We start from the raw sequence: 27,048 nt of genomic DNA, 5'->3' as shown, positions 1-27,048 counted from the left end.
ACCTACAGCATGAAAATAATGAAAAGTTGAAAAGAATGAGAAGTGATACGTCAAATGCTAAGAGACAGCCAGTATAGATAAATTAAAATCAGTCAAAGAAGACTTTAAGACAAATAACATCATTAAACAGAGTTTCTATACAATGATTAAAAATTAAAGTAACTAAAGCAACATAACAATTCTAAACATGTAGATGTATTATTAAATAGGTAGACTCAGTAGACATAAACAAAAGTCAAAAGACCTGCAGAAATAAACTGAAAAATCACCATGATGGTGGGAGATTATAGCACATGTTTTTTTCAATAAATTATGATTCAAGCAACCAAAACAATTCAGCAAAAATATAGAAGTGCTGAATAACACAATTAACAACTTTCATCTGATGGGACATTTAGAAATGTTTATTATATATTTAATAAGGCTATAAGAGATGTCTCAACCTATTTTAAAGAATAGTTGTCACATGAATCTAATTTATTCCTCAAACTCAAAGAATCTAGCTGTGTATGCAGGGGAAAGGGGGTTCAATCTTAAGTGAACGGAAACAAATATTCTGTCATGTAATACTACAAGAAATAGAAATTAAAATGTGCAATAGAAAAAAAAAGTTTAAAGGCTATATATATACTCTTGCCCTTCTGAATCTATGAAGAGTTTATCTCCTAGGTACTTTTTTAACCTCAGGAATAATACATAATGCAGTTTCGTATTCTGATGTTTTTAACCTAATATTACATCATAGGCATTTTGTCATGCCATTGTTCTAGTCTTTTTCTTAGAAACAGATCCCCAGCCCTAAAGTTTCTCCCTCCTTTGGCCAGAAATCAAAAGCCTCTAAAAATAAACTCACATCAATAAGACACCTGCAGACCAACACACCCAGAAAATCAGAATCCCTTTTAGACTCAGTCTGGGTCAACCTCCTGCACAATACATTCTAATTCCTGCCACAGCCAAATGCATTTCCTTTTGTTAAAATCTCAGTTGTGGTGAAATAAAAGCTAACTTCTGTTCCCTCAGTCAACTGGAGGTTTAGAATCAAACTACCCACAGATTTTCTTTTTCTGGAATATTGTCAATACCACCGCGTTTCCCACCGCAGAAACCCACAACCATTGTTTCTTTCTAGTTTTTCGATGAGCAAGTGGTTCTGCCTGAGCTTTTTCAAGAAAAATTCACACAAGCCTTACCTCATTGCAATCTATTTCCACAACAAACTAGTCCTTGAGTCCAAGTTGCAGGGATGACTGTTAGTCTTCTTAGGGTAGAAAGATACAGCAAGTAAATTTCTTCATGTATTAACATGATAAGAAGAAGATTTAAAAGGTAACAAGGAAAAGTGCCCCTGGCCACTTTCACTTAGAAACTGGAGCGGCCCTTGCTGTCACCTGGGTGCTAAGCCCCTGGAAAGAAAAGGCACTATTGAGTTTTCTCTTTCCTTTTTCAGTCAAATCTGAATAGTTTTTCTACCCATTTGAGAAATCAGCCAAAGATATTTTAGGTAGAGGGAAATGAAAGCGAAAAGGTCTTCCTTTGTTTCCTGATTTCAAGGAATTCACACCTGGAGTAGTGAGTCTCCAAGTGTGGCCCTTGGCCTGGCAACATCTACATCACCTGGAAACTTGTTAGAAATGCAAATTCTTGGGCCTCAAGCCAGATCAAATAAACCTGAAACTCTGAGGGGTGACATGAGCAGGCTGTGTCTGAACAAGCTCTCCAGGGTGACTCTGATGTACAATAAATTTTGAAAACCATTACTCAGACCATTCCTGTCTAACCGTCTGCCAGGTGGGCCAATAAATTCCTATAGCCTTGGGTGAGGTTCAGGTTGCAGTTTTAACCAGACTGCCAAGTAGAGAGGTGAATGAGCAGATAAATCCTGCCAGAGAAGCAGGGCAGTGGAAGTGACTGGAAGAGATATTAGTAGAAGCACAGTCACATTAGTACCCCACTGAGGCTCTTGGAGCAGGCATGGGCAGGTCTACTATGGAATCTAGATAATCTCTCAGCTCCAGGGCTGGTAGCAAATAAAGTAGTAATATCTTGGTTCCCCTAGGACCACTCCCAACACCAGTAGTGGAGCTTTCATGCAATGATGTCTAACACAGTATCAGCTCAGATACAAGGTACAAGAAGATCTGACAGACCACATGAAGGATAGGAAATTAGCATTGGGAGGGGGTGGTCACCAGGCTGACACCTGGAAGAAGCAGAAGACCTACAAATCAGCTCTTATTTATTCATTTATCTATGCACTCATTCAAAATATGTTCGTTGAGCATCTGTGTGCTCAAACACATTTTAAGTAGCTGAACTGCTATAGTATTTGCATATAGCCATTTTTTGTCATATAGTCATTTTAAAAAATTTAAGTAGCTAAACTGTTATAGTGACCTCTCCATTCTTCAGAAATTTCTTGGAGGCAATTATGGTTCTTTTAGAGAGTGCTAAACTAGATACATATTTTTTTAATTTATTTATTTGGCTGCACCGGGTCTTATTTGCAGCATGTGGGATCTTTTTTTTAGTTGTGGCACATGAATTCTTAGTTACAGCACGTGGCATCTAGTACCCTGACCAGGGATTGAATCCCGGCCCCCTGCTTTGGGAGCACAGAGTCTAAGCCACTGGACCACCAGGGAAGTCCCATGACCTAGGCATATTTTAACATTGCTTTTGAGTGAATTCTATCAACTGTAATGAATTCAATGAATCTAATGAATGCAATGTGGTTATATTATTATATAAGCTGAGTTATGCTGCTAGGCATTGAGTACTAGCACTTGGATTGTCATAGCACTATGGATCTTGACATTTGGGCCACATATATGTACATTATCTGGAATTAAAATCCCTATTAAAAAAATAATATCACATCTGGGAGGAACTGAGCTTTTCTTGGCCACTATAGTGATCATGCCTCAGGGTTATGAATGCAGACCCCTCAAGGTAAGAGCCTCTATGCCAATTTAAAAGTAAGCAGTTATTTTCCCATCCTGAGTAGATGACCCTGGGAAAACCAGATGAACAAGTAAGTTTGAGGGTAGCGGTCTCACAGTGGCATTATCTTGAAAGAGATAAATGTAAATTTAGCCACTTTACTAGTGTGATATCTGTCTTTAAGAATTAGAGAGGACATGATGTACTGAGTTAAGCTAAGATCTGAGAAGGAAGATATCCTGAAAAAGAAAAAAAAAAAAAAAAAAAGCTGGTGTGTAGCCAAGTTTCCCTGGAGGAACAAATGGCAACCCACTCCAGTATTGTTGCCTGAAGAATTTCATGGACAGAGGAGCCTGGTGGGCTACAGTCCATGGGGTCACAAAGAGTTGACATGACTGAGCATGGACAGAAGCTTCAGCCAAGTTTCAGGTAAATCTGACCTTTCTTAAGGAAATTGGAGAATGGACAATGAAGTGATTAAAGGGATTTGATCTTCTAGGAGTGCCTTTGAACTCCCAAAGGAGTTATACTCCTTAGTCTTGGGGGCTTACCATTAAATATAGAAGATATATCATCTTACATTATAGAGATAAACCTGTTTGGAGAATATAACACCCAGAAGTGAGGGCTCTAAGCTCTCACAGAATGTGTGCTGTGCTAGTTGGCCCAGCCCCAAACAGACCAAGGCCTGGGTAAGTGAGGTTCAGTGTGAGGAGTTTTTGATAGATCTTCTGGATAGCAGTCACTCAATCTACTGGATTATGAAAAGTCACACTTATTAGCTGCTAAGATACTGAAGTTCCGTCCTGAAAAGAAACACATTACTTAATATTTCTGTGCCCCTAAGAGTGTCTGGAAGGCTTTACCTATGCCATTATCCCGTTTTTAATTGGCTGTTTTCCTCCACAAGACTGAACTTCATGAATACTCCAGCCTCACAGCTATAAAAGCCCAATGGGTGAAAATGGACAGTGGGCACATATTGTCATCATATAAGGCTAGAGCAATACTATCATGGTTTGAACTTCCATCCTTCTTCTTCATGAGGAGCTCAGCAATCCCAGCAGGATTAGTTGAGGCACACAAATCTGTTTTAAGATTAAACATTCTTATCTATATAATCCCAGGAGAGCCCTTCTTCTGGTTCCAAGAATAAACACTGCACATAATCAAAGGCACAGCCACAATCTAAAGTGAGGGTAAGTCTACATCCTGTTGTGAGAAGACCTCTCCCTTGAGTAATAATATGACTTGTTAATACCCAGATACCTATAAAACAAGAAGGGTGGCTGACTGTGACAATAGATAATACTGATAACAGTGAATCTGGTGAAGCTCCAGAGCATGGAGTGCTAGGAGATGAACTTGGCATAGGGTTTTAGCCAGGATGTCGAAGTTCAAAAAGAAGTCATACGATAGATGAAAGTTCATCCACATGGAGTGCTACATGTATGATCTCAGAGGGATGGACCCTGTAGTGTGCGAATGGGCTCAGTAGGTGGCTGACCCCAACGAACAGGATGGATATAGAAAGTATTTCCAATGGCTTGAAATCCCACTTTACATGGGATCTATAGTTACAAACTAGTATCCAAAGCCATGGTCTTAAGAACGTTGAAAGGAAGGATGAGTAGGCCTGAACCTGACCATTTATCTCATTCCTTCTTAAGAACAGAACGTTTCTTATCTGGGATGTACTTTATGGAGCTACCAGATCTCCAGGAACACAGACTCTAGGGATGAAGCTACTGTCTGATGAGTATTAAAGGGAAATTCCTTCTCTACCCCAACCCCCACAACTTTCATTGACTCTCTATTCCCTTTCTCTGGACTCATCCCTGCTAGGGTACCAGGTGAAGCTGTCTGGGAGGTGTGGCCTTGAGCATTATTATATGTCCAGGTTAGTAGAACAAACGGAGAAGGCAATGGCAGCCCACTCCAGTACTCTTGCCTGGAAAATCCCATGGATGGAGGAGCCTGGTGGGCTGCATTCCATGGGGTCGCTAAGAGTTGGACACGACTGAGCGACTCCACTTTCACTTTTCACTTTCATGCATTGGAGAAGGAAATGGCAACCCACTCCAGTGTTCTTGCCTGGAGAATCCCAGGGATGGGGGAGCCTGGTGGGCTGCCATCTCTGGGGTCGAACAGAGTTGGACACGACTGAAGCGACTTAGCAGCGGCTGCAGCAGCAGTAGGACAAAAATGACCTTCACCAGTTCACATTAGCCTATTTGACCTGCATGGCTCCTGAGATTGTTTATTCATATCTCCCTAGAAGAGGGTACAACTTCATACCAAATCTTAGAAAAGTAGACCTAACTCACTATCATACTACACGCCTCATCATTCTCTTCCAGTCCATCCCGAGAATGGTTGTAGACCTTGTATGACTGGGAAAGTGCCTTCATGAAGTCCAGTGAGACAGCCAGGGATCCTGCACAGTTTGCTCTCCAGTTTCTTGTGCCATGGTATAACACTTTTCAGTCTCCTCTTTCAGGTAGGATAACAGAAATGCCACTCATCAAAATGTCAGTGCCTGTATCTTTATTGATATTCAAAGCTGAATTGGCAGCCATATCTTCTTCCTAGGATTGTAGAAGTCAGATCTGTAGGCACAAGATAAGCAACTCTATCCTTGACCTTTGAATTGGCTACAAAGCCACCAACCAGACCCAGTAGCCCAAAGAATGACATTTATTAGGCAAAACTGCTGTTGTGCAAGATCCCCTTTTATAGAAAGGTTGTTGTTGTTCAGTTGCTAAGTCGTGTCCAACTAAGTTTGTGACCCCATGGATTGCAGCACACCAGGCTCCTCTGTCCTTTGCTATCTCCCAGAGTTTGTTCTAATTCATGTCTTTCGAGTCAAAAAGGTGGGTGTCCATTACACTCGGCCCCACATGATATTCTGGGAACCTAAATGCAATGGCAGGGTAAAACTGTGGATTTCAGGATGTTATGCATGAATCTGAAACAGAGAGACCCAAAAGACAGGATAGCAAGATAAACTCAAATCAAAGCTAAGAAAACATTTCAGACAGTCAGTATGAAGAACTACACTGAGAAGGAGCCCAGGTTTGAGGCAACAGAAAGGCCATAAAGGAAAAACACATATGAGCCCAAATGGTTTCAAGTGGAGAGAGGAAAACTAAGCCTGGAAGAAGACAGTGGCCTGAGTTCATAGAACCCCTGTGGCCTTGGATTTGATAGGAAAGAGTCCAGTGAAGTGACCAATCCTGCTTACAAAAGGCCTGTGTACCTCAGGTCTTTCGGAGCCACTTGGCACTAGGTGTGCTTCTGAAACTGTTGTTACATCCCTTTGACACTGCAGGAAAAAAAAAAAAAAACTTTAGATGGAAGAGGTATTATTTTTTTTAAGAAATTATATAGAGAGAAATACAGACAATTGAGTACAAATACAGAGTACAGACAATTGAAAAATTGGGTTCCACTCTCAAGTTGCTTTTTGTGTGTGACTTCAGCAAGAGTTGCTTCTTTGGCTCAGATGGTAAAGCGTCTGTCTGCAATGCAGCAGACCCGGGTTCGATCCCTGGGTTGGGAAGATCCCTTGGAGAAGGAAATGGCAGCCCACTCCAGTATTCTTGCCTGGAAAATCCCATGGACGGCAGAGCCTGGTAGACTACTGTCCATGGGGTCGCAAAGAGTCAGACACGACTGAGCGACTTCACTCAATGAATAAATAGCTAGAAATGGCAATAGCTTGGACAGACGATAGTTAGAAATTTTGCAGTCAAGGGAAGAACAGAAATAGATCAATACATCTTGGGAGGCTTAGTAGATAGCAGAAAAATATGCTTTATATGGAGGTGACAGATGTGTGTGTGTGTGTGTGTGTGTGTGTGTGTGTGTGTGTGTTAGGCTGAAGGCCAAGTGTCAAAAGAAGTTTCCTGTAAGAGTCAGAATAAACAGATCAGATCAGGATTCTGAAGGTACTGGCAAAGGATGTGCTCTGGAGCTAAGGAGACATTTAGCCTTAAAGAAGAAGAGAAATGCCTCATCTTATGAGGCGGAAGATGTACACGAAGTTCATGCATTTTGTATACGCAATGTTTATTCCAAACAGAAGCACTAGTTACCCAGTAAAATATGGTTTCTCCAGGTGGATCATAATTCAAGTAAAGTGTAATTATTGATCTCCTTCCCTAAATCAATTGAAAGCTCGCTCTTTGCACAATGGAAAAAAACAAAAAATGGAGGATGCAGAAGGTCAGGAGCAACCATTCAGGATAAGGATGCCTGAAATAAAATGGCTCAGAAGCAAGTAAAAGAAAACAAAATTGATTGACATATACACACTACTACATATACAATAGATAATTAATAAGAATGTACTATATAGCACAGGGAACTCTACTCAATACTCTGTAATGACCTATGTCAGAATCTAAAACAGACTGGATTCACTTTTCTGTACACCTGAAACCTATACATTATAAATCAACTATACACCAATAAAAATTAATTAAAATAAAAAGAAAAATTGATGTCACATTTATCCTGCCAGAATTCTAGATTGGAATGATATTTTGAGCACAGATTCAAATTCCACCACCCAGGTTTTTTATATGAAATATTTTATACAGAATGTTTCCAATATAAATTTGAAAGATTAATATCATGAACACTTGTATACACCACTCAGATTCAAGAAATGTTAACAATTTGCTTGAATTATAAGCATTATGTTGGTGTTTGTTTGTCTGTATAAATTTATTGTCAAGCTACTTGAAACTGGGTTTGATATTTAGCCATTAAATACTTCAGCATACATTTCCTATAAGAAAAATGTCTTCAACAGAGCTTCAATACTTTTATCATCACCTAGGAATATTATATAAAAAAAAAAAATACCCTGTTATCATGCAACTATCAGGCCATATGGTCAAATTTCCCAAACTCACCAACAGATGCTTTTATAGTTTTTTTTTAAACTAGAAAAACTTTTGAAACTTTTATAGTTTTTTTTCTTTTCTTGAAACTAGTGAGGTTTTTGAAACTAGAATCCAATCAAGGTTATGCACTACATTTGTCTTATATCTTTTGTCATTTTTAAGCCAGAACAGCCACACAAACATACTGGTTTTTTTTAATCCCTGTGACATGGGGATTTTGAAGAAGTTAGAACAATCACCTTATAAATTACCACACTCCTGATGCACTGTCTCCTGCAACATTACTTAACATGCTCCTATGTCTCCTGTATTCCCTGTATATTGAAACTAAACTAAAGTCTTGATTAAATACAGATGAAACATTTCAGGCAAGGATATTTCAAAGGCAGTGCTATTGCTTCAAACTGCATCACACCAGGAGCACACAATGTCAAGCCATCCACTATCAGTGACATAGCGTTTGATTCCACCAGTTCTCTCCAAAGCTACAGTGAACCCCCTGCAAGCAGGAAGTAATCCACAAGATGCTACTTAGCCTCATCCAAATATTCTATTTCCGAATAAACTTTCACCTAATGGTTCCATATTCATTGATAATAACTGCTGGAATTTATGATTTCAGGATGGCAAAACAGTGGTGTCTAGTAGTATCATTCCTTCAACATTTATTAGTTGGCAATCTGGAGTACTCACTTCACTTTAAAAGGCAATGTGGCTAGCCACCAGTATTCCACTTTTAATCTTCCTTCTGAGTATATGATGGGTGGATTAGTCAGCTTTTGCTTCAGCAACAAACAAGCCCAAATCTTATTGACTCACAACAACAAACATCTCTTATGAATCTGTGATTTGCCTGTGGCTCAGCTGTAGCTCTTCTGGGCTTTGCTCCAGGCTCCAGATCAGTGTAGTGTGTCTCTCAAACCAGGAGTCTGAAAAAGAAGCAACAGCTCCTGGGGGCCTGCTCTTCTCTTCTTGGATGCCCTGAGTGCTAAAGAGACAAAGGATGAGATGCCTTGTAAAGCCACTGCTCCAGGCCAGCGTGCTGTCACTTCTGCCCACGTGGCATCAGTTGGAGCAAGTCACAAAGTCAGTAGGGTGAAGTTTACTGTGTTCCTGGGGAAAAGGGAAGAAGAAAGTTATTTCCTAAAAAATCTACACAATCTGCCATTGTGGGATTGAACTTGTCTACCCTCCTAAATTTGGACATGACCATATAACTTGCTTGGGTCATGAAAATATGAGTAGACATATGGTGTATTTTCTAGCACATTCCTTTCCACTGCCACAATAGCATTCTAAATCATTGAGTCTCTGTCATTTTGTATCCCTAAGTGAGGAAGATGTGGATCAGAACAGCTGCTAATCCAAGACGGACGAGGAGTGAAAATGAAAAATAAACACTCTTGTTTCAAGCCACTAAGATTTTGAGGTTGTGGCATAATCCACCTACCCAGACTAACACAGAGTAAAGCTTAAATATTTCCTTTTAATTACTAATTTTCATAATAAGAAGTTGGTGTCCTAAGAATCTCCACTGTAGTAAATAAGCTTTTATTTCCCCTTTTTCTTTTTTTCTTTTATCTTTTTTTGAGTGTCATTACAAACTCAGACATTGATATAATTCAAGCATTATTCTTTTGAGGTTAATATTGTCCCAAACTTGTCCAGTGAGAGCTGTTTCCTTTTAACAAGACCCCTATTACTCTTTAGAATTTCTTTCCATTATGATGGCATAAGAAATCTTAACCTCACTTTAAATTTCTCCTGCTTCAAAGCTAGAACTTGTCATTTCTCTAAGGAGCCTTGCTTCTTTTTAGTGAACATCGTATTTTAGAAAATAGTACTTGAATGTAGCTGTGCTCATTGCTACTGGAGTACATTGGTTTCTAAACTCTTTTGTTGAATAGAGCATATTCTCAAATTTTTGTTCTCTCCCTGTCTCTCCACACACACATATATATGTATATAGACATAGATATATAATAGACTTATAGATTATACACTACTGCTACTGCTGCTAAGTCGCTTCAGTCATGTCCGACTCTGTGCGACCCCATAGACAGCAGCCCACCAGGCTCCCCCATCCCTGGAATTCTCCAGGCAAGAACACTGGAGTGGGTTGCCATTTCCTTCTCCAATGCATGAGAGTGAAAAGTGAAAATGAAGTCGCTCAATCATGTCCAACTCTTCGAGACCCCATGGACTGCAGCCTACCAGGCTCCTCCATCCATGGGATTTTCTAGGCAAGAGTACTGGAGTGGGGTGCCATTGCCTTCTCCAGATTATACACAGATAAATATAAACTGCTGTTGTCATTGTTCAGTCCTTCAGTCTGGTCCAATTCTTTGCAACCCAAGGACTGTGGCACGCCAGGCTTTCCTGTCCTTCAGTATCCCCTGGAGTTTTCTAAAACTCATGTCCACTGAGATGCCATCCAACCATCTCATCCTCTGTTGTCCCCTTCTCCTCATGCCCTCAATTTTTCTCAGCATCAGGGTCTTTTCCAATGAGCTGGCTCTTCATATCAGGCAGCCAAAGTATTAGAGCTCCAGCATCAGCCCTTCCAGTGAATATTCAGGTATGATTTCCTTTAGTATGGACTGGTTTGATCACCTTGATGTCCAAGGGACTCTCAAGAATCTTCTCCAGCACCACATTTCAAAAGCATCAAAGTGATGTCTTTGCTTTTTCACATGCTGTTTTGGTTTGTCATAGATTTTCTCCCAAGGAGCAAGCGTCTTTTAATTTCACACAGATTATATTGTATGCAACACATGCTATATTTTATATAGACTATGTATAAATCATATATAACCTTGTGCTCTTATTGATATTTCCAACTTAGATTAGATATTGTAGGGTTTTCTCCATTACCTTCTTTGTTACTATATTTTGTCTTTTCTCAGACACTGAAAAACTTTGATCCTAATATCATCAACAGTTTTGTTGATTTGCTTTTTTTTTTTTTTTTTGGCCATAGTATGCAGCTTGTGGGATTTTAGTTCTCCAACCAGGGATGGGATCAAACCAGGCTCTCATCAGTGAAAGCACACAGTCCTAACTACCGGACTGCCAGGGAATTCCCTGCTTATTTGCTTTATTCTATGACACACATATGATAATTTCAAAATTACAACATCAACAATAAAAACACTGAGTGAAATTTAGGATTCCCTTGAGTTCTTTTTGTCCTCAGAAAACCTGTCACCAAAAGATGGACTCTGTGAGCCAGAGTCCTGTGTGCAAAAGACATTTGAAATATTTCCTTTTGGTGTATAGTTATATGTGATCTATTAGACATGCAATTTGGTTAACTGGTTACAGGTTTTAGTTGAGCAGACAGGATACCTGTGACTTGTCTTGCACAAGGATCCTGGAGCATCTTGATCTGCTGCCTCTCTCCTTCTTTCTGATCACCTGCATCATTATCACAGCTATTGGCCAGTCTTTTAATCCTGAACTAAACTGTCCTCTCCTGCCACGAAGCTAGCATTGAAAAACATTAGGTATTTAGTGCCTATATCCTGTGCTTAGTTGCTTAGTCATGTCCAACTCTTTGTGACCCCATGGACTGTAGCCCACCAGGCTCCTCTGTCCATTGGGATTCTCCACACAACAATACTGGAGTGGGTTGCCATACCCTCCTCCATATTTAGTACCCATACACCAATGTAATGTCTCTGCTTTTTAATATGCTGTCTAGATTGGTCATAACTTTCTTTCCAAGGATTCAGCGTCTTTTAATTTCATGGCTGCAGTCACCATCTGCAGTGATTTTGGAGCCCAGAAAAATAAAGTCAGCCACTGTGGTCATGTATGGATGTGAGAGTTGGACTGTGAAGAAAGCTGAGCACTGAAGAATTGATGCTTTTGAACTGTGGCATTGAATAAGATTCTTGAGAGTCCCTTGGATTGCAAGGAGATCCAACCAGTCCATCCTAAAGGAGATCAGTCCTGGGTGTTCATTGGAAGGACTGATGTTGAAGCTGAAACTCGAATACTTTGGCCACCTGATGTGAAGAGCTGACTCATTTGAAAAGACCCTGATGCTGGGAAAGATTGAGGGCAGGAGGAGAAGGGGACGACAGAGGATGAGATGGTTGGATGGCATCACCGACTCGATGGACATGGGTTTGGGTAGACTCCAGGAGTTGGTGATGGACAGGGAGGCCTGTCGTGCTGCGGTTCATGGGGTCACAAAGAGTCAACACAACTGAGCGACTGAACTGATACTGATACTGATACACCAATGTAAAAGAAAACCCTTCATTGTTAGAACTCTTGAGCCAGATCTGAAAGACAGGGCTGCCATGGGTAGGATTGCCAGGGAAGAGGACATGACCACAGGGACGACAGAGAGAATCAGTGGGGAAAAGATGAAGGGAGAAAGCAACAGCTCAAGAGAGAAGGTGCACCCTGGAGCCAGAAAGCCACAACTACTGAGCCCACATGCTGCAACTGCTGAAGCACGTGTGCCTAGAACCTGTGCTTCACAGCAAGAGAAGCCACCACAATGAAAAGCCTGCACACCACAACTAGAGAAAGCGTGCACACAACAAAGACCCAGCACGATCAAAAAAAGAAAAAAAGAAGATTGGAATGAGCTCCAACTTGAGAGGAAAAGGACATCAGTGTTGTGAGGATCCTCCAAATAAGGCTGAAAAAACCTGAGTCAGGACCTTCATGTCTGCAGGAAGAATTAGCTGCCTTCCAGTCCAACAAAAGCTCAAATCGGAGGAAATGCACTTAACCCACAACAGGAAACAATAGCAAAAACTGATGTTTATTTAGGAGACACTGTTCTGATGATTTACGCCTCTTGGTACATTTAATCCCTCTGACAACCAGTGGTAGGTCATATGTTTATCCTCATTTTACTAATGAGGGAAATGAGGCAAAGAGAGGTTTCTGTAACTCACTTAGAGTCACAGAGATAGTGAGTGGCAGAGTCAGGATTCAAACAACAGAGCCTGGTCCAAACTCCAGCACATCATAAGAATCTCTTCCTCCAAAGCCAGGTGTTTGGCTCTTGGAAAGTTAAGGGATTATTCAAGGCCAGTGAGATTCTATACTGGCTGTATGAACTGGTGATAGAAACTATAAAGTGAGCCCTGCAATCATGGTTTCATTCCAGTTAAGCCACTTAATCCCTAAGTGACTATGGAGTAAGTTTCTTGTTTAGAAACCACAGTTATACCCAACATCATGACTAAAATAACAGGTTAGGACAACTGTTTTAAGTATAGATTGTACTTGGTCAAATTGCAAGTGTACCTGTGAGCACAAGCTGTATAAGTGGGAAAATTATGAGATCTCAGACATGAGTTTGGTGTGATTTTGTAGCCTCCTTTTTTGTCTGTTTCCTAGGTTTCGTTTACTTGCTCTGCATGTGTAACTTTATCCTCCTTCAACACATGGGCTCTCAGTTTCTTTTATATCCAAGTATTTGAACTTGGGTTCCAGGCTTACAACATGGCTTCAGGTTTTAAACAACTCTCTGATCTCCCTATGCTGGCTTTATAAACCCAATAATGACCACAGGGTGCTCCACTGATGACTCTTACATCTCAAGTGCACTCTGCCACACGAGAAGTAAGAAATAAAAATGAAACAAATCCCATGGACGTAAAGTGGTGAGAAACTACCCTTCCTCTAGACTCCCAATTTAAAGTCATGCCATTGAAACTTATGGTCTTTACTGTGTATACCTTTTTTATATCCAACACAAGAGTGTAAGGTAATAGCCTGCAAACATCTGTTCTTGGCTCCCATCCAACATCTGGGCTATTACCATGCATTTGAGTCAGGCAGAGAAAAAAAAAACAAACAAACGAGTGAATGAATGCATGCAAGAATGAAATAACCACTGTTTTGTTCTTGCTCTTTGCTGATGTCATTATTCATCTGAAGATGATGGCAGTGAGAGGGTATCAGGAAAGAAGGCCTGGGGTCTCCAAACGAAGGAAATAGGCTGCAAGCATCAGACATTTTTTATTTCTCCCTTAAGCAGCAGGAGGAAATGAACTACAAGTGTCAGATTTTTTCCTTCTCTATACAGAATTAAAAGGAGGTTTCTTTTAAAATTCTGTGTTGCCATGATGACACCTGGTTCCACCTGAACTTAACTTTTCTCAAACCTTGAGCTAACCAATACATTTTTCTTATGGAAATGTTTTCCTTAAGCTATGTTAATGAACTATGTAGTTACCCTAAACTCTGTCTTTCTTCAAGTCGGTTCGCTTAAGACTCAGAACTGATAAGGGCTCAACAAACCAGTATGTTTTACTCATACATTGTTCTCCTACTCTGTTTCTTAATGAAACTATATATTTACTTGGAAACCTGCCTTTCTTCAAAATTCATGTCAATTGTTTTATGGCCCGGGATGATTCACCTTGTGCCAATGTTATCTCCAAATGCATGTTATGGGTGAGGGGCCTGGTGCCACTCTGAGTTTTGAGACATTTCCTTTCTCTAATTAGCAGCTTGCTGATAGGTATATGACATACTGCCAAAGGCTAGCAGGGGGACACTCTTCCTGCCCCCTTCTGGTGTCTATGTCAGAAGCTTTGTCTATCTCTTTTATACTTTAATAAAACTTTATCACACAAAAGCTCTGAGTGATCAAGCCTTGTCACTGGCCCTGGATTGAATTTCTCTCCTCTGGAGGCCAAGAATCCCAGTATCTTTCACGGCTCAGCAACAACCTTTCAGCAGGAAGGGTAGAAAGGACCTAGGGAAGAAAGGGAAAGGGCTAAATATCAAGAGAAAAGACTACCTGATCACAATTTGTAGAGAACAGAATAGTCTGGGAAGGTTTGCTATATCAACAGCTGTATTAATCCAGGTAATACCAGAAAACCCAAAAGTCCCAGTGGATTATTTGCTTACATTCCAGTATGACGTAGGTGTTCCTGATAGGGCAGCTCTCCTTCAAGCAGTGACTCAGATGCCCAGTTTCTTTCCATTTTTAATGATAGTTCCACCCTCAAGACTTGATTTCCAGTATTATCACTGGCATCAGTTTTCAGTAAGCAGACAAGAAGAAAAGGGAGTGGAGAAATCATTTGCTTCTTAACTAGCTCAGCCTGTACGTGACACACATCACACCCATACAACCTGCCATTGGCACCCAGCCCCACCTAGATACAAGGCAGTTTGGAAAGTCTCCTGGAAGACTCCTAGAATACAGGTTACAAGATATAAGGCTCCTGGAAGGGAAGCATGCATTCTTTGTGGGACATTAGCTATCTATGCCATAAGAACTCCAGGAGGGTTAGTCAGGATCCTGTATTGAGAATATTTGCTTAGGGGAAAAGATGGCACTGGGAAAGAATTCAAAGGAAAAAAAAAATCACAGGCTGCCATCTCTCAAAACCCCTAGATACGGGCAGAACAAACTATCCTGAGTCAAAATTGTGAAGACAATTACAAAAGACCACTCCTCTCTTCCTTAATGCCTTGCCCACCTCTGATGTTCAGACAGGCATTCATTCAGTACTTTTGTGGTGACCCATAGCTCTTCAGCAATTCTGTTCCATTCTCTCAAGACATTGCTAGGATGGCCAGCTAATCAAGTGCTAAGAGGTACACAATTGAATTAAATTTCATCTTTAATGTAATTGTATTTTTAAATATTTCTTATTTTCATAACTTAAGGTCGCAAAGAGTCAGACACGACTGAGCGACTGAACTGAACTGAACTGAAGGACCTTAGAAACTTTGGACCTCATAAAATGATTTAATCATACTATTACAGTTCAATTTAGGCAAAACTTGACAGGCAGCTAGTCTTTTGGAAGCCCCTAATCATAATACCCAGCCTGCTCTATTAGTGAAGCCAACTCATTAATAAAATAGTAATAAATAATAATAAAATACTAAAACTAATAAAATCTCCATCATTATCATAGTTCCTAATGCTTTACAAAGCCATTTAATATGCATGTATAAATCAAAATAACAGTATGGAAAAGGAAAAACATGCCATCTCCATTTTACTGATGAGGAAACGAGACTCAGAAAAGCTCAATCACACAGATTACACGGATTTCAAATTACTGAGCAGACTAAAAGCTAAACCCAAGACGTTCTGATTCCTAGTTCAGGGCTCTTCCATCATTCTGAGAAAATGAGCCTGTTTGAGATATTCAATATATTGTGCAAAATTGTGATGTTCAATACTTCTTGGGTATTAAAAGGTCTCAGCCTTTCAAATTATCTCCCAGCAGAAATTGGCCTGTTTACCTGTTTTTCAACCTAGTCATACAGTTGAGATGCATTTTCTTATTTTCTCTTTGACATGTATCACCTCTCCATTAATATTCTGATTGTCCTCTTTGTCCATCTTGAGTTTCCACCCATGGTCAATTATCTGTGAGAAAACATGTTTGTACTTTGGTTAAAATGCCATGATTGACATTATTACTTACTTCTCAATCCACAGAAAATGTTCCACAGTATTGCATTCTTCCCAGTCACCCTTGCCAACCTACATCCCGGGGAAGTAATGCACTCTTTCCCTCCTTTTTATTTTTCAGTCACGAAAGCTGATTGAACAAGCACTAAACTAACAGTGTTGGGTGGTGCCAGGAAAGCAAGTGGAGACCTGTGACCTGACCCATACGGTTAAAAGAGGACCGAAGTGATAAGCCAGGGTTCCCTGGCAGCTCAGTGGAAAGAATCTGCCTGAAATGCAGGAGATGCAGGGTATTCAGGTTCAATCCCTGGGTTGAGAAGATCCCTTGGAGGAGGAAATGGCAACCCACCCAATATCCTTGCCTGGAGAATCCCATGGACAGAGGAGCCTGGTGAGCCACAGACCGTAGGGTCACAAACAGTCAGACGAGACTGAAGTGACTGAGCGCACATGCCTGTAGTGATAAGCCACAAATGGGAGTAAATTTCTCCTCATATCCCCATGCAAATCCAGTCTGCTATACAGCAGGACTTGTGTGTATTTGACAGTAACTATGTTTCGGAGAAGGTGATGGCACCCCACTCCAGTACTCTTGCCTGGAAAATCCCATGGATGGAGGAGCCTGGTGGGCTGCAGTCCATGGGGTCGTGAAGAGTCAGACACAACTGAGCAACTTCACTTTCACTTTTCACTTTCATGCATTGGAGAAGGAAACGGCAACCCATGCCAATGTTCTTGCCTGGAGAATCCCAGGGATAGGGGAGCCTGGTGGGCTGCCGCCTATGGGGTCGCACAGAGTCAGATACGACTGAAGCGACTTAGCAGCATGTTTAGGAGGGGCTTCCCTGGTGGCTCAGCAGTAAAGAATCCACCCGCAACATAGGAGATGTAGGAGACTCAGGTTTGATCCCTGGGTTGAGAAAATCCTCTGTAGAAGGACATGGCAACCGACCCCAATATTCTTGCCTGGAGAATCCCATGAACAGAGGAGCCTGGGAGGCTACCGTCCATGGGGTCACAAAGAGTCAGATACAACTGAAGTGACTGAGCATGCATACACGCATGGACATGCTTAGGAGAAAATCTGCCCCACTTATACCATTTTCCCAGACTCTCTACTTTGTTCAAGATACTCCATTAAATCCTCATCCCTTATCTTTGCCTCTTTTCCACATCCCTAATTCCTTTAAATAATTGCCTCACAGTCTCTGTTCTTCCTTATCTTTACTCTCCTTTGTCCATTTTGTTCTCCAGATTATTTTCTAATTAGTTATGCTTGAGCCTGATATTTCTGCTCAATGCTTCCTCTCAAAATATACCATATTAAGTCTCTAGAAGATTTTTCTCTAATATCCAGCTGCTCTAAAATTGCAGATGAGCTTATAGGACTGCAGTTAGCAAACTACAGGCCAAATCCAGCCTGTGATCCATTTTTGTAAGGCTACCAAACTAAGAATGGTTTTTATACATTTAAAGATTGTAAATCCACACAGAGCTTCATATTCCACAGAGACAGAAGGGAATCACAAAACTTAAAATAGTTATTATCTGACCTACAGAAAAAGTTTGGCAGCTACTGTTCTAGACTATGAAAAACTTCTAGTCTCTCACTCATTGCTATTCTCAGTAATCTTGATGATTTTTTGAGATTGTCTACCCAGTTTTCAAGTAGAGGACACAGGATTACTGGGCAACCAACTGCAAAAAGGAACCAGAACCTGAGGTCCCTGATATTGTTATTCATGTCCATGACCATTATTAGAAGAGTTTAGAATTTCTTTTTATCTCAATTAATTTTGGGGGGGTATTTGGGGTTTCCCAGATGATGCAGTGGTAAAGAATCTACCTGCCAATGCAGGGGACCCAAGAGATTCAGGTTCAATCCCTGGGTTGGGAAAATCTCCTGGAGTAGGAAGTGGAAATCCATTCTAGTATTCCTGCCTGGAAAATTTCATGGACAGAGGAGCCTAGCAGGCTACAGTCCATGGGGCTGCAAAGAGCTGAACACAACTAAACACACACACACAGACACGCACATATGCACACACGCTGGGGTCATAGAGAACAACTCCTCAATCGTGGTCTTCACATTCCCAGTGGATGAGGGCTACCCTCGAGAACCAACATCTTTCTCTCCAACCAGGGGAGTCAGGGAGAAATGGGTGAGGTGGACCAGCACACAAAACAGCAAGTTGGCTGTCCCGGAGGAGAAAGGCCTGAATCAGTTAGCCTCCTAGGTGGTAGGGGCTGGGTCTCCCCGAGCCACACCAAGATAGAGGCTGATTTGACTCTTTCCCACATTTGAATTACACCTCCTGCCTCTGCTTCTGATCCCCTGTTAGCAGGGTGAGGTGTCACTAGAGAAGTAATGAACCTGGGAGGCTGCAATAGCAGTTTTCCCTGGGTACTGATGGGCGTACCCGTCGTGCTGCCAAGCCTGACTGCTTTCCTGAGACAGATACCAGCGCTAAGGTGTGTGTGAGTTTGTAACAGCAGATCTGAAGAAGACCTCCACTAAAAACTCACTTTTATGAGGGGAAACATGCTCTTGGTTGGCAAAATAGGATGAAATCAAAATAACAGACAAACAACACACTGGAACAAGTTTTATAGTCAAGACCTACCTAACTGTAGGTACACACCAGCTGTAGAACAAGCTAAACTCACATGTTTAGCCACAGGCTGTGAGAGTAGATTTAGAAGACACTTGTAAAAATAGTAGCAACAAGATCAGTAGTAAGATAGAGAGAGAAAGATCTTTTGTCGGCTCAGAATATTGCTCTCACTAGAATGTGAAATGTCCATAGGGTGATTTTCATTTTTTAATAAATGTTCATTAAACCTATGTGAACTGCTAATTTTCAATCTAAAGCTCAGACAGGAGAAGACACTTGTTCAGGACCATATGGTTATAAAGGACAAGACACAGAAGAGAAGAACAGGGAGAGAACAGGGAGGAAAAACACAGATGCAGTTAAACAGGTGTGACTTCAGCTTTCTAGTCTACCACTTAGAAGAGACCTAATTTGGGGTGAGTTACTCACCTCCCTGAGCCTCAGTTTTCTCATCTCTAAAGTTGGAACAATATCTAATTTTCAGGGATTTTGAGAGGATTCAAGTTCATTTTTCTAATGTGATTAGTTAATGGCTGATCCCCTAGAAGGGAAAAGGATGCAGAGAGGAAGCTGTGTGGGTACCAGGTACTCTTACTCCAGGAAACACAGGGCAAAGTGACCTTAGTGTCAGGGTACCAGAATTTCAGGCAGGATGATACTTGCATTTCCATATCCTTTGGGGATGAAAGGTTAGAAAAACTTGCAGTTCTCACTAACGCATCCAACAGTGACCATGGAAATTCCTAGCTGCAAAAAGCATTTCAACTCTGGGGCCAAAATTTCCAACAAAAATGTTTGCACAGCAACCCCCACCCCTTCACTGTGTGTTGGACATTCCAGATCCTCAAATACGTGTGCAGGGCAATGCCCCCTTCTTTTCCTGCCTCGAACTTTGAATCTCCTGTTTTCTGACATTCTCAGCCTCCTAGGAGACCCCTAACCACATCCATGTGTTAAAAGATAATCCTGTCTGAGAATGAAGGTTAGGGAAGAAAAAAATGAAACAAAGGAACATGTACCACCAACATTTCACCCGCCTGAGTGTCTACCCATTTCCTGCACTGGGGCTATCTCTACAGAGAGGACCAACTAATAACATTGCCTCCAGGTTTGCAAAATCTCTGTTATTATTCATATTTGGATATAATCCTTATTGTCTTTGTTGAAAAGACAACATAAAATTGATAAGAATCACTTTGGAAAGCAAAAAAGTATACCCTGATGAGACTGACTAGGGATATAGTCTATGACTCTGCAATCTTATTCTTAAGTATATAATCTGAAAACTCTTGCACCATGAGATATAAGAATATTCTAGCACAACTGGTTATAACAGAAAAACCTGGAAACAAATTACATGTTGTCAAAGGCAGGCTGTATTAATAAATCGCGGTATTTCCGTATCATGGAGCACTACACATCTATGGACATAAATAAACTGTTGTACCTCTAAGGACGTGGATAAATCTCAAAAAGTACAATGATGACGGAACCAAAGTAACACAAAATAATGGGTTTCCATATAGTTTAAAAGAAAATGAAGCTAGGGGATGACAGAGGATGAGATGGTTGGATGGTGTCACTGACTCAATGGATATGAATTTGAGCAAACTTCGAGAAACAATGAAAGACAGGGGAGCCTGGTGTGCTGCAGTCTATGAGGTCACAAAAAGTTGGACACAACTTGGCGACTGAACAACAACAACATATTATTATTTAGCAATAAAGAAAACTAAGGGGGTGATTTGTTACCTCTGGAAGTAGGAGAGGGATACCATTGAGGCTTCCCTCGTAGCTCAGTCAGTAAAGTATCTGTATGCAGTGCAGGAGACCCAGGTTCAATTCTTGGGTCAGGAAGATCCCCTGGAGAAGGAATGGCAACCCACTTCAATATTCTTGCCTGGAGAATCCCATGGACAGAGGAGCTTGGCAGACTAGTCTATGGGGTCATCAAAGTCGGAAACGACTAAGCAAGTAATCTCTCACCATTGAGGAGGTTCGCCCAAGCGTCTTCAGAGGAACTGGCAATGTTCTCTTTTTAAGTTGGCTAGTTGGAACTTGAGTGCTTATTTTATGATTGTAATTATGCATCTTAAACTGTTCATATATTCTATATACATCCTTGGCTATGAATAATTTATTTCACAATAAAAAATTAATGTAACCCAAATGTGCATGGGCTATCCCTTGGGTAGCCTCTGCTGTTACTCCACACTGAGCCCAGGAAGCAGCAGTGTCAACTTTGACAAGTAGCACAAATTTTATTAAATGTTCTGTGGAAGATAGATATGAGTGTTAAGTATTATGCAGCACATGGCAAAACTTAATCTTTCCTTTTTATCATTTCCATTTTTCTTTTCTCCTGCACAAATGCTTTCTCTTTCTCATACACCTGTCTCCTCCAAAGCCTTTAAGAAGCCCCATCTAGAAACTGTGACAATCAATTCTTCCCACCACACACAGCCAGGTGTCCTGGCCAGCCTTCACCCCTGCAGCATGATTGAGGGGCAATGATTGATACGGAATTTTGAATCTCATCAAAAAACTATTAACTACCACACAAACTAATTTCAGAAAAGGAAAAGCATAGATGAAGAGGAATCTGTCCCTGCCAAAAAAAAAAAAGAGCTAAAAAGCCAAAGAGCAGTGACCTTCCAGGTTTCTATGAAATATTGCCAATTCCAGTTGAGTATCTTGTGTGCTTAGTTGCTTCAGTTGTGTCTGACTCTTTGTGACCCTATGGACTGTAGCCCACCGGGCTCCTTGGTCCCTGGGATTTTTCTGGCAACAATACTGGAGTGGGTTGCCATACCTTCCTCCTGGGGATCTTACCAACCCAGGGATCGAACCCATGTCTTCTGCATCTCCTGCATGGTAAGCAGATTCTTTACCACTGACCCACCAGGGAGGCCCTTGTCTATCTTAAGAACTGGCAAAATTAGTTTCATGCCATGAGAAACAGAATAGGTCCAAGCACTTGTTCACTCATTACTCATGGTTTCACCTCACTCTGCAGTCTAGAAGAATAGAAGCCACTGGAGGTGAAGCCCCACATCTTACCTACGAACCCACCTATTCACTGGCCTTCATCACATCCTTCTTCCCTCTCGAAGCTCATCTTTCCCCTTTGGCACTGGGTGCCATTGTTTCTTAAATCCTAGAAGACATCAAGCCTTAACATTATATTTTCTCTTCAGAAACTCCAACTTTTCCCTCACTCCTGGATTATCTTCACTGGCAAAAAAAAACATAATCACAGTCTCTTCTTAAGAATATAACAATAATCCTTCACTGATCCACACCTCTCCATAACTCCTGGTCCATCTCTCAGAGCTCTTTTATAGACAAACTTTTTGAAAAGTTTGATTCTGGACACACACTGCCTCGATTCCTGAATTCTCACTCAAATTTGTGCTACTGAAATCTAAATTCAGCTCTCATTTCTCAATTAAACAGTTCTTGCCAAAGTACCCATGACCTCCATGTTGTAAAACGTTCAGTGGACATTTCTTAGTCATCCTACTGAACTTCTGAGCAATGGTATTTCCTCTTCCTTGAAACTCTTTTTTGCTTCCTAAAATTACTTTCTCTTTTACTGGCTGTTTCTCTCAGTTTCTTTGAATGGTTCCTCCTTTACTCAAATGCCGAATCAGGGAGGTCCAAAGAATTGATCTGAGCCCTCTTTGTTCTTCTCTCTACATTTTCTTCTCTAAATAGCCTCATCAATTTCCACAGATCTATGTAGGATCTTTATGTGGAGGCCTCTTAAATTTACAAGTGAAGTCTTTGAGCTCTTCTGAGCTTAAAACTCATATCCAACTACCTGCTTCTTTTACCTACTAGCCTTCTCTTGGAAAATTTACACGTATCTCAAATGTAAATAGAACACTTATCTTCCTCTTGAGCCTGCTTTTTTATTGAAATATAGTTGACTTACATTTTTTAAAAGTTTTATTGGTATTTAGTTGCTTTACAATGTTGTGTCACTTTCTGCCACAGAGAAAAGTGATTAATTTATATGTATACAGATATCCTTCTTTTTTGGAGTTCCTTTCTATTTAGGTCACCATAGAGCACTGAATAGAGTTTCCTGTGCTATATAGCAGGTCCTCATTATTGTTGTTCTGTCACTCAGTCATGTCCAACTCTTTGTGACCTCATGGACTGCAGCACGCCAGGCTTCCCTGTCCTTCAATATCTCCTGGAGCTTGCTCAAACTCATGTCCGTTGAGTTGGTGATGCCATCCAACCATCTCGTCCTCTGTCGTCTTCATTAGTTATTTATTTTATACATAGCAGTGTATATATCGGAGAAGGCAATGGCACCCCACTCCAGTACTCTTGCCTGGAAAATTCCATGGATGGAGGAGCCTGGTGGGCTGCAGTCCATGGGGTCGCTAAGAGTCAGGCAGGACTGAGTGACTTCACTTTCACTTTTCACTTTCATGCATTGGAGAAGGAAATGACAACCCACTCCAGTGTTCTTACCTGGAGAATCCCAGGGACACTGGAGCCTAGTGGGCTGCCGTCTATGGGGTCGCACAGAGTCCGACACGACTGAAGCGACTTAGCAGCAGCAGCAGCAGCAGCAGTGTATATATCTCAATCCCGATCTCCCAGTTCATCCCACCCCTCCCTTCCCCACCTCGGTATCCATTCATTTGTTCTTTCCATCTGTCTCTATTTCTGCTGTGCAAATAAGTTCATCTGTACATTTTTCTAGACTCCATATGTAAGCAATATTATATGATGTTTGCTTTTCCCTTTATGACTTACTTCACTCTGTATGACAGTCTCTAAGTCTATCCATGTCTCTTTAAATAGCACTATTTCATTCATCTTCATGGTTGAGTAATATTCCATTGTATATATGGACCACATCTTCTTTATCCATTCCTCTGTTGATGGACATTTAGATTGCTTCCATGTCCTGGCTGTTGTAAATAATGTTGCAAAGAACATTGGGGTGCATATGTCATTTTTGAATTATGGTTTCCTCCCTGTATATGTGCCCAGAAGTGGGGTTCCTGGATCATATAAGAGTTCTATTTTTAGTTTTTTGCTGCTGCTGCTGCTAAGTCGCTTCAGTCGTGTCCAACTCTGTGTGACCCCTTGAGGAACCTCCAAATTGTCCTCCATAGTGACTGAACCAACCAATTTACATTCCCATCAACAGTGTAGGAGGGTTCCCTTTTCTCAACATACTCTCCAGCATTTATTGTTTGTAGATTTTTAATAATGGCCATTCTGACCAGGGTGAAGTGGTATCTCATTGTCGTTTTGATTCGCATTTCTCTAATAGTGATGTTTAGCATATTTTCATGCATTTGTTGGCCATCTGTAGGTCTTCTTTGGAGAGATGTCTATTTAAATCTTCCACTCATTTTTGACTGGAATATATATATATATATATATATATATATACACTTGCGTGAACTGTTTGTATATTTTGGAGATTAATCCCTTTTTGGTTGCTTCATTTGCAAATATTTTCTCCCATTCGGAAGTTTGTTTTTTTTTCATTTTGTTTATGGTTTCCTTTGCTATGCAAAAGCTTTTAAGTTTAATTTGGCCCCTTTTGTTTATTTTTGTTTTTATTTTCAATACTCTAGGAGGTGAATCAAAAAAGATCTTGCTGTGATTTATGTCAAAGAGTGTTCTGCCTACATGTTCCTCTAAGACTTTTATAGTGTCTGGTCTCACACTTAGGTCATTATTTCATTTTGGGTTTGTTTTTGTGCATGATGTTAGGGAATGTTCTAATTTCATTCTTTTATATGTAGCTGTCCAGTTTTTCCAACACCACTTATTGAAGAGGATGTCTTTTCAACATTGTATATTCTTGCCTCCTTTGTCATAGATTAGGTGACCAAAGGCTGATTTATAGTGTCGTGCTAATTTTTGCTATACAGCAAAGTGATTCAGTTATACATACACATATGCTCTTTTTTCATATTCTTTTCCATTATGATTTATCATCAGATATTAATATAGTTCCCTATGCTGTACAGTAGGATCTTGAGCCTGTTTCTTTCTCTTTCTTCCAAATCTTCCCAAATCAGTACACAGCAATCCATTACTTCAGTAAGAGGCATCCTTGATTCCTTTCTTTCCTTCATCATTCTTATCTAAATTATCAAAAACATGACCAATTTTTATCTTTAACATATAATCTCAAGCCTACATTCTTCTGTCTTTACTGCCCTTGCATGACTCCAAGACAGTACCATCCCCTTCACTGATGGTGCTCCTGCAGCACTTCCTCACTCGTCTCCCAAGTCCTCCCTTCCGAACTCTTAACTATGGGTAACATCTCTGAGTGATCCCACTCCTACGTCTTTCCAGGATGCCTGGCTCATTCTACTCCATCCACATTTAACTGAGCTCCTCCTCTTGCTGTTTCCTCTGCCTGAAGTATTTGCCTCCCTATTTCTCTCCTGCATCACCAACTGGGAGAGGCTTGTTACTCATTTTACCCAGAGTACCTTCACCCATCAGCCTCTGTCTGTCTCTCATTTATTCCCTTTGTGACATAGTAATTACAAATAGTGGCCACCTTATTTACTTTTCTTCTACTGCTTTCCTCTTTGTCAGTCTCTCCTACCTGAATACACACTTCACAAGTATCAGGACCTCCTATGTTTTGTTTATCTGTATGCTCCTAGTTGCTAGCCTAGTGACTGATATAAAATAGTTGCCAGACATAGCAAAGGGAGCAAGATAATGACAAATTCATCAAAAGTACACAATTAAATGACTTCAGTATAAATGAATTTATCGCCTCATGTGTCAGCCATTGTGTCAGGGAGACAGAAATAAAAGACAAGTAAATATGCCACGGGGAACGCCACGACAGACGTACACACAGGAGGTGACAGGCAGACAAAGGGAGGGCACCTGATCTAGATGAGAGTGGGTGGGAAGGGAAGCCAAGAAAAGCTACCTAAAGGGGTCTGACATTTCAGAGGTTGTTTCAAGTCATCGAGAGAGGAAATGGAGGAAGGGCATTCCAAGTGGAGTAAAGATAAAGTGTGCCAATCTGAGAGGATTCTTCTCTATCTAATTCCTCCAGCAGAAGCACGTACACTGAGGGCTGAACTTCCACTCTCTTTTCCTTAACCCCAAACTAGCCAAATGTACTATGCTTCAAAATGTCCTCTCATCCCAACCCTCTGCTTCCAGGAAGGACTGTATTTATTATTTTCAGATACACCTACTTAAAAGGAAATATTCAGCCCGCCTATAAAATGCACAGATTTCAAGCAAAGGTAACAACTTGGAATTCATTATTTGCAGGCAAGTTTGCTACACTGACCTAAATGAGAGACTCGCCTGAGATGACTCCTGCCTGTCACAGTATCTCTTAATCCACACTCAGAGAAGACAGAGAACAACCCAGAACTAGTTCTTGTTGCCCAGGGAGATTTTGGAACCATGTGTTAATGGTTTATGTGGGAAAAGAAGGAGAAGTTTCTGTGGTTGTGCTGTTGAAAGTTTTGTCGAGACTTTTATGTGTTTTTTTTTTTGTTGTTTTTTTTTAAGAGGACTTCCCTGGTGGTGCAGTGGATAAAAATCTGTCTGCCAATGCAGGGACACAAGTTCAATCCCTAGTCCAGGAAGATTCCACATGCCATGGAGCAACTAAACTTAACAGCCACAACTACTGAAGCCCATGCACCTAGAGCCTGTGCTCTTCACCAAAAGAAGCCACCGCAATGAAAAGCCGGTGCACTGCAACGAAGAGTAGCCCCCACTTGTAGAAACTAGAGAAAGCCTGCATGCAGCAACGAAGACCTAGTGTAATCAAGAATAAATAAGTGTTCAAAAAATAATAATAATAATAAATAAATAAATGTTTTTTTTTAAGCAGGTAAATAGTGAGTATTAGCCAGAATTTGAGTATAATCATTAGTTACTAAGATCTGTGGATTCACAGGAGTCATTTCTGAGTTATGTTTAATTAAGGAGAATTTTAACATGATGTTTTTTTCCACCCTTCTACCAGGATATCCCTGGTGGCTCAGATGGTATAGAATCTGCCTACAATGCAAGAGACCCAAGTTCAATTCCTGGGTCGGAAAGATCCCCTGGAGAAGAGAATGGCTACCCACTCCAGTATTCTTGCCTGGAGAATTCCATAGACAGAGGCACCTGATGG

The 27,048-nt window shown here is 40.8% G+C and overlaps 1 protein-coding gene across 5 annotated transcripts in view; it reads right to left on the bottom strand.

The window, feature by feature from the left end:
- The window catches only part of LOC113884434 (gamma-interferon-inducible protein 16-like), a 202,530-nt gene that overhangs the window by 113,241 nt on the left and 62,241 nt on the right, over positions 1–27,048 (bottom strand). For 3 of the 5 annotated variants that reach the window (XM_027529041.1, XM_027529035.1, XM_027529028.1), the window contains exons 2-4: positions 16,104–16,230; positions 14,748–14,870; positions 8,550–8,969 (exon numbers count right to left, since the gene is read on the bottom strand). The gene's annotated coding sequence lies outside the window, so the exon portion shown is untranslated. Of the gene's footprint in view, positions 1–8,549; positions 8,970–13,564; positions 13,610–14,747; positions 14,871–16,103; positions 16,231–27,048 lie in introns of those variants that run through there. The other 2 variants (XM_027529049.1, XM_027529059.1) reach the window with 2 other exon arrangements.

The sequence above is a fragment of the Bos indicus x Bos taurus genome, chromosome 3, assembly GCF_003369695.1.
Source record: "Bos indicus x Bos taurus breed Angus x Brahman F1 hybrid chromosome 3, Bos_hybrid_MaternalHap_v2.0, whole genome shotgun sequence".
Taxonomy (NCBI): Eukaryota; Metazoa; Chordata; class Mammalia; order Artiodactyla; family Bovidae; genus Bos; species Bos indicus x Bos taurus.
This window is presented reverse-complemented; position numbering and strand designations above follow the sequence as displayed.